Genomic DNA, 11,871 nt, shown 5'->3' with positions numbered 1-11,871 from the left:
GGATGATTTTTTCAGGACAACTATGCCTCCAACCTTCCAACCTCATTTTCTTGATTATGAACAATATTCCTGAGTTTCTACAAATAGGGAACTTCCTTTTTTTACAGACAAGGAAGCCTGAGACCAAAGGAAAGTGGCTTGTCCCTAGTCTCCCTGCCGGCTGGGGACAGAGCTGGGACTAGACCCAGGTCTCCTGCCTCCCTCCTGTACCAGTGCCCTTTCTGACCAGCCGTGCCTTTGCAACACTGTCCAGCTCACAGAGAAGACTGATTTTGCCTCTGCAAAAACAATATTCACTGCCTTTCCCCCTGAAAGTTTCTGTTAGACTAATAGCTCCTTTGATAGAAGAAGCAAAGGGAGGGCAAGGGAAGAGTTGGAGGGCGAGCTGAAACTGGCTGGAAGAAGAGGCAGAGGCAGGGCTGACAACATAGCAATGAGGGGGTAGCTTGAAGAGAGCTGGCTGGAGGAGGATGAGGGCTCAGCGACTCACACACATAAAAATAAGTACAGAACAGAGTGACCTTCCATTGCTGTTCCCATGGCAAATGCATCTGATTTTTTTTTTTTTTTTTTTTTTAACTAAAAGTAACATCTGTGGAGCCATGATGGGCTGGGGTTTTGCCAGACTCAAAGTGCTTTACTGGTTTCTATACACTGGAAGGTCGCCCTCCCCTCACTGAGCAGCAGGGGCCTTTTATAGACACATGCTTTGTCTCGGGAGGAATGCACGGTTAAAATGGATTGCTTAATGTTCTAGACTAGAGTGAATCTGGTAATGTCTGAAAAAATGCCAGAGAATGTGCCTTAGAATTTCACTCGGGCCCATTTGAGTCTTTAGCATTTATGTGTGTCTGAGAAGTCAGTCCACCTTTGAGTGTCTTACCTGTGTGGCTGGGCTGGGTTGTCTTCTTACGTGGCAGAAATCACAGGTACAGAGCCCAGAGTAACCTTGGAGCAACTGAAGAAAATGAAACATGGAGGAAATGCAGGACATCATGAAAAGAAAATCAGGCTGGGCATGGTGGCTTATGCCTGTAATCCCTGCTCTTTGACAGGCCGAGGTGGGAAGATTGCTGGAGGCCAGGAGTTCAAGACCAGCCTGGGCAACATAGTGAGATTCTGTCTGTACTACTTCTACTACTACTAATAAGTAATCAATGAGCCCTACTGTTTGTTAAAGCTCTGCTCACAGCCCACAGCAGTGATCACTCGGTATCTAGAAGCGTGACACACCACAAAACAGTCTAGTGGCTATGAACTGAAGCAGGGGAAATTTCCCAAGTAGACAAATATGTTTCATACACTTGTCTTTCCCTTTCCACTTGTCTTTCCCCATCACACTCTGTGAATGTCTCCACCATCTCCTGCTGCCTTAACCCCTTGAAACCTCCTCATGGGCAACCTGCCACCGCAACCCTCTCCCCAAGTTTCAAATGACCCTCTCCTCAACCTTAAAGTAGACTTGACTTGCTCTCCCTTGGAAGTGCACTTTAGAATTCTGCCTTGGGGCTGGGCACAGTGGCTCACGCCTGTAATCTCAACACTTTGGGAGGCCGAGGCAGATGGATCACCACCTGAGGTCAGGAGTTCGAGACCAGCCTGGCCAACATGGTGAAACCCTGTTTCTACTAAAAATACAAAAATTAGCCAGGTGTGGTGGTTGCGCGCCTCTTATTGCAGCTGCTCAGGAGGCTAAGGCATGAGAATAGCTTGAACCCAGGAGGCGGAGGCTGCAGTGAGCCAAGATGGTGCCACTGCACTCCAGCCTGGGTGACAGAGCAAGACTGCCTCAAAAAAAAGATTCTGCTTTGGGCCTCAAGAACACATGATGATATTGTCTCTACATTCTGCTCTCCTGTTCCTCATTTTCTTCTGTTTTTACACTATGTTCTTGGAACCTGTTCTAATAATTATACCTGTTAAATTCAAGCCATGAAGATTCTGGGCCACCCCGGACATAAGATGCTCTCAAATGAGATCAGAACAGTAATCACAGCTAAGCCTCTGGAATCTGGAGGCCTGTCAGGAACTAATGCTTCCAAGCATAAAAGAGATAATGATTTTGATGAGGACGCTTTACTCTGACCCTGACAAGCTCTGTATGGAATGATCCCCAGAATTATTGCTGGCATTGATTGAAACAAAAGATCAGATATCTTACAATGTTCATCTTCATGAAATTGTTTAACTTCAGTGAGGAGACTAGAAAAGTTGAAGAATGCAATGGTTGCTTGGTTCCGAAGTGAAAACTAGTCTCAATCATTCCTCAACAAACTAAAAATAGAGCTACCATATGATCCAGCAATCCCACTGCTGGGTATATACCCAAAAGAAAGGAAATCAGTATATCAAAGAGATAATCAATGATACTTGATTACCGAGTAACATGCAGAAGATCATTGACCATCTCCCTCCCTTTTTCTTCAATCATTACTGCATTTCAGGGATCACAAGATAATTCACTAAGGGCTGTTCACCTTTGCTTTTATGTTCTCAGGGAAAATGGATTGGAAAGCATTTGAGGAAATATAGCTTATAGGTAAACGATTGTTTGTAATATATTCTTCAGGAGGAGAAAACTTGCCATCTTTAATGTCAACTTGGAAGCAAATATTTAGCATCCCAAAATGTTCCTATAGTGGTGGCTTTTAAAAAGTGGAAATAATGCGGATATGTCCTACTATAGCTGAAATTTAGAGAAAAGAAAAACACAAATAAAAAGTCTAAGACAGTGATTGTCTGAACTACAACTTGTGTGTGATCTGATTGGAATGATCTGTCTTGCTGTACCAGTGAGATAATACAATATTCCTTTCCTCAGTATTCATTTGGTGTTGTAATTAAGGTAGGACTGAACAGTGAAGAGTGGAAGCTTACTATTGTCAATGCTTTCACGATGAGTCTGTGGGAAATATGAACCACAGCATAGCCTGGAAAAAGGCAAACGTGACTTTAACAGATTGGAAACATTAGTGATGGATGAAGGGACAATTGGTTTCCAATTATGCCTGGTCCTACTCATTTTTGTTTTTACTGATTGTAACAAATATACACTATAGGATTTGGTGGGAAGCATTTCATTTTTTTTAGCTCAATAAATAAATATACAGTATTTAATGGGGAATGTTTCTTTCTTACAAAGTCACCAAATTAAAATTCACTCAGTTCATTAACAATTTGGAATTTTATCTTGTTCTGGTAATAATGACAACGTCACAGGCAAGATTAGCTATTTTATCATGGCATTTGGATGGTAAATGTAAGCTTTTTAAAAGTTAGAACTGAACAAAGAAAGCCCTAGTGATTATGAACTGTAATATAGTGAACTTCTGGGGTTTTTTTTTAAATCACAAATTGTCTTGGTGCATTAGCAATATGTCAGCTGCAATTACAGTGGAAATGGCACCCTGACTTAAAATGAAGTGCTATTTCCTTTCCTTAAAAGATTTACTTGAGTATGAAGACAGCATACTGTTAAGTACTCTGAGTTTGCATTCAGGTCTGTGAGTTGCCTACTTAATGGATGCCCACACAGCATGTTTTAGCTGTACTTTTCTCTGTCAGTTATGTACAAGTCATTATGTGCTTCCTATATATAGTATTTGATAGTTATTGATTTGCATATAATCTAATATGTTGAAGTAATTAATTTTTAAAGTATAAAGTGCATTAATGTAATACTAACAATTAAAAAATAGTATCTTGAATTTACACGGCATAAGATTCTTTTTTTTTTTTTTGTATATAAACTATTTATTAACAGACAAGGCCTACAGACTTATTTCTTCTTGGACACACCCACGGTGCGGCCACGGCGGCCAGTGGTCTTGGTGTGCTGGCCTCGGACACGAAGGCCCCAGAAGTGACGCAGCCCTCTATGGGCCCGAATCTTCTTCAGTCGCTCCAGGTCTTCACGGAGCTTGTTGTCCAGACCATTGGCTAGGACCTGGCTGTATTTCCCATCCTTTACATCCTTCTGTCTGTTCAAGAACCAGTCTGGGATCTTGTACTGGCGTGGATTCTGCATAATGGTGATCACACGTTCCACCTCATCCTCAGTGAGTTCTCCCGCCCTCTTGGTGAGGTCAATGTCTGCTTTCCTCAACACCACATGAGCATATCTTCGGCCCACACCCTTAATGGCAGTGATGGCAAAGGCTATTTTCCGCCGCCCATCGATGTTGGTGTTGAGTACTCGCAAAATATGCTGGAACTTTTCAGGGATCACTAGAGACATGGCTGCAGCACAAGCGGCGGCGTGTAGGCCTCCTGTGGAAGAGCGGCATAAGATTCTTGTATGTCTATTTACCTACTGGTTATATTCAGCCAAAACCTGGTCCTCCTCCTCCTGTCTTCTCTAACTCAGTTAATGCCATCACCAATCACCCAGTTTCCCAAGACAAAAGCTGGGCACAAAGATTATTTTTCTCCCCTTATTGCCTCATCCAGTTCATTACCAAGTCCGATCAATTCTATACCTCTTCAATATCACTCAGCTGTGTCCTCTTCCCTTCATTTCTGTTGCCACTTTCTTATTTCAACCCAGCACCATCTCATGTCTAGACTCTTGCAAAAGCCTCTTAACTGGTCTCTCTTCCTCCAGGGCTATTCCCACATTGCTCTCCTGTAAATCCAAATTTCTCATCACAGTCCGCCAATTCATAACCTGCCTCTTTCTCCTCTCTTGCCTGACATCCTGGGCTAATTCTCCCCACTTCTCATTCCACCAACTACTACTCCACTTTCATGGTTTTGGTGAAGTGAGCCCTCCTCCTGGAAACCACCTTTCTCTCTTTCCCTTCACCCCAGGACTTCCTTTGCCCACAGGTAGCATTTGTTACACTGTGCTGTAATTACCAATTTACTTGCCTGACTTACAAACTAGATTATAAGCACCTTGAAGGGAAAGAGTGGGTTGTTTTCAAGTTTGTATTTCTGGGGCCTAGCACATCTCTTATCATCGTAAGCGTGTAATAAATATTTGCTTAATAAGCAAATGAATACCCAGTATACTTCATCCATAATGTTCCCTGTTTGTTTCCTTTGGGTTAGTGTGACACAAAAATAAATAAATAGGCTGGCTGGGCATGGTGGCTCACGCCCGTAATACCAGCACTTTGGGAGGCTGAGGGGGGCGGATCACTTAAGCTCAGAAGTTCAAGACCAGCCTGGGCAACATGATGAAACCCCGTCTCTACTAAAAGCACAAAAATTAGATGGGTGTTGTGGCACATCCCCGTGATCCTAGCTACTGGGGAGCCTGTGGTGGGAGGATTGCCTGAGCCTGGGGGGAGGAGGTTGCAGTGAGCCAAGATCACGCCACTGCACTCCAGAGCAAGACCTCGTCTCAATAAATAAATAAATAAAGTCTCTGCCCCTGGTTCCTGGCACAGAGCTTCTAAAACCCCTGTAATTTCCTGAGCCATGGGGTGCTAGGTGCATCCTTTGTTCCAATATTTGGTCTTTGATCCTGGTTCCTGACACAAAGGTCTTAAGTCCCTTGGAATTTCCTGGGTGATAGGAGTATCTTTTGATCTAATGAGGTGACTCTTGGTGAGTTCCTGGATGGGAGCTGGTGACCAGAAAAACCAAGCCATGATTAGATGCTTGGAACCTTCAGCCTTACCCCCATCCTCTGGGGAGTGGAGAGGGCCTGGAGATTGAGTTAATAATCAGTCATGCCTACATGATGAAGCCTCCATTAAAATACCTAAAGTATATGGCTCAGAGAGCTCCTGGATCGATGAATATATCCACATGCTGGGAAGGTGGCATGCCCCAACTCCCACTGGGACAGAAGCTCCTGTACTCAGTTTCTTCCAGATCTCACCCTGTGTACCCCTTCAATTGGCTGTTCATCTGTATCCTTTATTATATCCTTTATAATAAACTGGTAAATGTAAGTGGTTCCTTGAGTTCGGTGAGCTGTCATAGCAAATAATTATTATTATTATTTGAGATGGAGTCTCAATCTGTCATAGCAAATTATTATTATTATTATCGTTTGAGATGGAGTCTTACTCTGTCGCCCAGTCTGGAGTGCAGTGGCATGATCTCTGCTCACTGCAACCTCCCGGGTTCAAGCGATTCTCCTGCCTCATCCTCTTGAGTAACTGGGACTACAGGTGCATGCCACCACGTTCAGCTAATTTTTTTGTATTTTTAGTAGAGACGGGGTCTCACCATGTTGGCTGAGCTGGTCTTGAACTCCTGACTTCAAGTGATCCACCCACCTCGGCCTCCCAAAGTGCTGGGATTACAGGCGTGAGCCACCACGCCCAGCCCATAGCAAATTATTGAACCCATGGGAATCTTCAATATGTAGTCAAGTTGGGTAAAAGTGTGGGTCATCTGGGGACCCATTTCTCATGATTGGCATCTGAAGTGGGGGCAGTTTTGTGGGATTGAGCATTCAACCTATAGTGTCTGCACTAACTCCAGGTAGTTAATGTCAGAATTTAATTGTGAGATACCCAGTTGGTATGCAGAGAGTTGAAGAATTGGTTGGTGTTGAAAAACCTTTCACACATTGGTATCAGAGTTAAGTGTGAGAATAAAGAAACAGGGTTTCCCTTCTTAGTAAGTGCAAACTTGTTCTAAAGTGAAGGTAAAGTTGACAGGACAAATGGTGCTGGGTGCATGTTGGGAGACAATTCTCCACAGGTCTTTGGTGTTTCCGCACATCTTACAAGCAGAGGCACTGACTGCCTTTGTTCCAGACTAACTTTTCCAGAATATTTACATAGCAAACAGCCTTCGAAGAGAGAAATTATGTCTCCCTTCAGAGCAAAGGGCAGGTTTATTGATTGTCCCATTATAACAAAGATAGTATCTCCCTCTAGAGAAGGGGTGTCCAATCTTTCAACTTCCCTGGGCCACACTGGAAAAAGAAGAATTGTCTTGGGCCACACATAAAATACACTAACACTAACCACAGCTGATGAGCTAAAAAAAAAAAAAAAAAAAAAAAAAAAATCACAAAAAAACCTCAAGTTTTAAGAAAGTTTATGAACTTGTGTTGGGCCACATTCAAAGCTGTCCCAGGCCGCATGCAGCCCATGGGCTGTGTGCTGGAAAAACTTGCTCTAGAGCAAAGGTCAAGTATGCTTACTGACCATTATGAAAGATTTGAGTTCCCTAAACTTAGGGTCCCACTCCTATAATGCAACCCACACACGTGCAGGTGTCATCTGATCCTCTTTGTGTTGCCCTGTAAGAATTAGGCTTAGGGAAGCAGCACAAATGCTGATGCTCTGGCTACAGCTATTGCTGTGAGGAATGAACTGTCCTTATCCTATGTCTCTAACCCCAGAGTCTCATGTCTTCACTAGCATCTATAAAACTGTGCTAAGATAACTTTTTTGTTTATGAGTAAAATCTTATGGACTGGATAAAGAAAATGTGGTACATATACATCATGGAATACTATGCAGCCATAAAAAAAGAGTGAAATATGTCCTTTGCAGGGATATGGATGGAGCCAGAGGCCATTGTCCTTAGCAAATTAATGCAGGAACAGAAAACCAAATTCCAAATGCTTCCACTTATAAGTGGGAGCTAAATGACGAGAACACATGGATACATAGAGGGGAACAACACACACGGGGGCTTATAGGAGGGTGGAGGTTGGGAGGAGGGAGGAGATTAGGAAAAATCACCAATGGAGACTAGGCTTAATAGCTGGGTGAGGAAGTAACTGTACAACAAACCCCCATGACACAAGTTTACCTATGTAACAAACCTGTATATCTGGCACATGTATCCATGAACTTAAAATGAAAGTTAAAAAAAAAATCTTGGACCTTTCACAGTTCTTGAAGGTACTAACTTGGGAGAACATAATCTATAGACACATTTGTAGTCAGGATATCAAGTTTCCTAGAAAAGGTAGAATTGTCAGTATGTGTCACGATAGTGGTCATGATCGTATATTGGGAATATGAGTTTGATTATATGAAAAAAATAAGTTGCCTGATTAACCTTACAGACCACCTTCCTCAGAGGCTAAGCAGGTAACATAGTTGAGTGATATGGGCTGAGATGAAATCATCTACACAGTCCAGCCAATTGTTGCCTCAATTAAATGAGGACCACTTTTTAGCAGATCTTCCAAGTGAATGAAGCCTGAAATACAGATTTTTATGTGAAAATCCCAATCAATAAAGGTTGAAGACTAATTCACTTTTTAAATAACATGCTTTACATTAAGCTAAACAAAAACCCACTGCTATGTGCCACCTCTGCATCAGACAAATGGAAAATTGCCCAGGTCTCTTAAGCCCCTGCCCACAGGAAATAAGCAAGTGGAAATTAAGGCTCATATACAGCCACCAATCAAGGCAAGGTAGATCAGGACCTGCATCCTAACTCCCTGTCTCCATGATAAGACCATAAGAGTATTCATCCTCCTCTTTCCTCTTCCACATACGGTCTCTTGTTGCTCACTTCCTTCATACTCATCTTTCTCTAATTATAGCCTTTATTTGTGTTTATATACCCAATTTCACCCATGTTAATTCATGGTGTTTTCAAAAAAATCATTAAGACAGAATCATAAATAATAATATCTAACACTTACTGAGCACTTAAATTGTGTATGAAGCACTATAGCAAGCAATTTGCATACATTATTGTCTTAGTCAGTTTGGGGTGTATAACAAAGTACCATAGACTGGGTAGCTTATAAACAACAGAAATTTACTTCTCACAGTGCTGGAGGTTAGAAATAGATCAGGCGTGGGTTCTGGGGAGGGTCCTCTTCCTGGTTGCAGACTACCAATTTCTCCTTGTAGCTTCACATGGCAGAAAGAGAACTAGAGAGCTCTTTGGGAACTCTTTTATAAGGGCACTAATCCCTTTCACGAGGGCTTCATCCTCAGGACCTAATCCCCTCCCAAAGGCTCATCTCCTCATACCATCACAATGAAGGTTAGGATTTCAACATCTGAATTTTGGGGGGACATAAACATTTAGTCCATGACACTTAACTCATTTAAGTCTCATAACAATCCTTTTGGAATAGTGTCCCTATTTTACAGTTGAGAAAAACATAGTTTGAGAAGGTGGTTGCTGAGGGCTGTAGATAGGAGAGAATGAGAAATTATTGTTTAATGCGTATCAAGTTTCAGTTTTGGTGAATGAAAAGAGTTCTGGGGATTCATTGCACAACCATGTGAACACACTGAACACTACTGAACTGTACGCTTAAAAATGGTTAAAAGGGTACTATGATAGTTGCATAGTTCAGCAGATTGAATCATCAAGAGATTTAATATTTGTCTGATGTATCTGGGACAATTTTTTTTAATGGTTAAGAAGGTAAATGTTATGTTATCTGTATTTTACCACAATTTTTTTTGTTTGTTTTTTGAGACAGAGGCTGGAGTGCAATGGTGCGATCTCACCTCACTGCAACCTCTGCTTCCTGGATTCAAGCGATTCTCCCGCCTCAGCCTCCCGAGTAGCTGGGATTAAAGGCATGTGCCACCACGCCTGGCTACTTTTGTATTTTTATTAGAGATGGTGTTTCTCCATGTTGGTCAGGCTGGTCCTGAACTCCCAACCTTAGGTGATCTGCCTGCCTTGGCCTCCCAAAGTGCTGGGATTACAGGCGTGAGCCACCACGCCCAACCTTACCACAATTTTTAAAATAAATAAATATTACAAGTTAAAAAGGCTGGAAGCATCTAAACCAAGATAGAAGCAATGATTATATTTAGAGTACAAATGGAACAGTTGTTATATTTAGAGGTACTATTGGGGTGCATCTTATCTGGTGCACTTTTCTCTATTTACAAATGTACACAAATTTACAATAATAAACATAAAAATAGTTGAGAGGGGATGAAAGGGTTGATACTGTGTGAAATGCCCCACAGGGGATACCAACATGTCCATTTCTGGAGCCGTCTTCTCATTTGTTTCCCAGCTCCTGCCGTGCCCTCCACATCACTCTGTTCACAACCAGCCATCTGGGTAGGTTGATTGGCTTTCTAATGACTGTTAGTCTCCAGTAGCCCAGAAGAAATAAAGTTGTTGTGGTTACTTTTAGCAATCTATAAACCCATTTAACAATCCAACTTATGTAATCTCATCATCTCCAGGAGGTAAGGCCTACGGTTCTGGGCTTTTTTGTCCCCACTTTGCTCAGGGCCCTACAACTGTGTCCCCACAAACAATCAAATAATATACTTTGGTCAGGTCCACAAATATGTATTGAGCAACGCCTATACACAAAACAGGAACCAAGAGTGTTTCCTGAGGCAAGCTCACATCTCTTTTGGTAGGTCACAGGGGGAGTCCTTTGGCCCCCTTCCTTGGGTTCCAGATCAAGACGAAAGAGACGAGCCCAAGCTGTGGCTGCGAGATCACAGATTGCCCTGTGGGCGATGCTGAAAATGTTGGATTGGAGAGGAAGACAAATCCTAATAACTTTGTAGACCAGACTCATCTCATATTAATGAGAGGTTCCTACATTTGGCAGGCATTGGCCAATTTAGGCTAGAGCTTGGGATTTCAGCTTCCAATGTGTATGTATACATAAGGATCATTAGGTAATAGGTGCACGTAAGAAAGTATTATTGCAAGGTGGAGGAAACTATTGCAATAGGGAGGATGCTCCTGACCGTAAGATCTGCAAGAATCCCCCATAAAATGTATTTTAATACATGCAGTTTATCAGCATCACATACTGTCCAGAATTATCTAAAATTATTTTATTGTCAATCTTTGTAACATACCTATAAATATGTTTAATCACACAGTTGAAAGGTTTGAGGTATACGAAGATAATGAGATGTGTCCAAAACTCTCTCTTATTCATCAATAGATCAGAGGATGGAATTTAAGCTTTCTTACTAATATTTAGAACACACCGATCGGGCATGGTGGCTCACACCTATAAGGCTCGCTCAAGCCCAGGTGTTCGGGATCAGCCTGGGAAACATGCGAGACCCCATCTCCACAAAAAATGCAAAAATTAGCCAGGTGTGGTGGCGTGCCTGTGGTCCCAGCTACTTGGGAGGCTGAGGCAAGAGAATTGCTTGAGCCCAGGAGGTTGAGGCTGTGATGAGCTGTGTTTGCACCACTGCACTCCAGCCTGGGTGACCCAACAAGATCCTGTTTAAAAACAACAACAACAACAACAACACAAACAAAAAAAACACACCACACACACACACTGAATAGAAAAGAGGGGAGATAGCAAGATTTGGTAGCATTAAAAATTGAGACAATGCAATAGTGCTAAAATCTCTTGCTCTAGATACCTGATATTATGCTATTATTTTTGAGTAACTTTATTTTTCCAGGAGAGTCTCAAATTTAAATATTCTGCCCTGCTATCAGAATATGAATATCTGACTTTATACAATTGTTAGTTTGTTAATACTGTCATAATACCACTGGGCTTGTCAAAACATCTGTATGTATTTCATTGTAACAAATTACAGGCAGCCCTTGTATTGCCAACTGTGCAAAAGCAATCTTAATAACCAGTAGGAATAATTATAATTGTTCTGTGAACTTTACAAATTATTGTTAAAAACATCAAAATTTATCTTCCTGTCACTTAGAAATGTATAGGAAAACAGAAACAGTAAAATTAATGTTTATTTAGTGCATTGCAATTTAAAACAGACACACTGAGAATTAGAGTGTTTCATGTCTTTGTAAAAAGTTATCAAAAGTAGGCCAGGTGTAATCCCAACACTTTGGGTGGCTGAGGTGGGCAGATCACTTGAGGCCAGGAATTCTAGACCAGCCTGGCCAACATGGTGAAACCCCGTTTCCACTAATAATGCAAAAATCAGCCAGCCATGGTGGCACGCACCTGTAATCCCAGCTACTCAGGAGGCTGAGGCAGGAGAATCG

At 42.0% G+C, this 11,871-nt stretch overlaps 1 non-coding gene and 1 pseudogene across 1 annotated transcript; one reads left to right on the top strand and one right to left on the bottom strand.

Annotated features, from left to right (window-relative positions):
- Positions 1–3,726: 3,726 nt before the first annotated feature.
- On the bottom strand, positions 3,727–4,280 carry LOC462608 (ribosomal protein S18 pseudogene; annotated as a pseudogene).
- A 4,942-nt stretch (positions 4,281–9,222) lies between these two features.
- On the top strand, positions 9,223–9,290 carry LOC112207215 (small nucleolar RNA SNORD77). Its single transcript, XR_002941668.1, has one exon. It is a non-coding gene; the product is annotated as a small nucleolar RNA SNORD77 (small nucleolar RNA).
- The last annotated feature ends 2,581 nt before the right edge of the window (positions 9,291–11,871 follow it).

Source organism: Pan troglodytes, chromosome X (genome assembly GCF_028858775.2).
Source record: "Pan troglodytes isolate AG18354 chromosome X, NHGRI_mPanTro3-v2.0_pri, whole genome shotgun sequence".
NCBI lineage: Eukaryota > Metazoa > Chordata > Mammalia > Primates > Hominidae > Pan > Pan troglodytes.
The sequence above is the reverse complement of the archived record's forward strand: the minus strand, read 5'-3'. Positions and strand labels throughout refer to the sequence as shown.